Genomic DNA, 430 nt, shown 5'->3' with positions numbered 1-430 from the left:
GACAGCTGTGGTTCCCGTGACCTTCAACCCTGAGCTGTGGGACGAGACGGTGTCCAAGCTGGAGGTGTTCTACAGGGACGCAGTCCTGCCCCACATCCAACAGAAGACACCGCAGGTGGCGGCGGCACGGAGACCAGAATTGTAAAGACATACAGGTCCAACTGAAAACCAGAACTGTCTGGAAACTGGTCCAGCCTGCAGCAGGTCCAAAGAAGACGCTTGTCTCAACAGGACGTAAGGCTCCAAACTGTAACTGAAACCAAAACCAGGACTGTTGTCTCTGTCCTCAGGTGTGTCTTCACCTGGAAACAGGTGTCTCTGCGCGTGAATGGAGCTGCCTTCAGGGTGCACTCTGTAAAACACAGTGCTGTGTTCAGGGTCCGCTTTGTAAATACCAGCGCTGTGTTCAGGGTCTACTTTGTAAATACCA

General features: G+C 53.0%; 1 protein-coding gene across 1 annotated transcript in view; it reads right to left on the bottom strand.

Moving 5' to 3' along the window:
- The window catches only part of LOC119411038 (ATP-binding cassette sub-family F member 3), a 7,580-nt gene that overhangs the window by 3,187 nt on the left and 3,963 nt on the right, over positions 1–430 (bottom strand). The window lies entirely within an intron of this gene.

The sequence above is a fragment of the Nematolebias whitei genome, chromosome 6, assembly GCF_014905685.2.
Source record: "Nematolebias whitei isolate Nwh7 chromosome 6, NemWhi1, whole genome shotgun sequence".
Classification (NCBI taxonomy): Eukaryota; Metazoa; Chordata; class Actinopteri; order Cyprinodontiformes; family Rivulidae; genus Nematolebias; species Nematolebias whitei.
The sequence above is the reverse complement of the archived record's forward strand: the minus strand, read 5'-3'. Positions and strand labels throughout refer to the sequence as shown.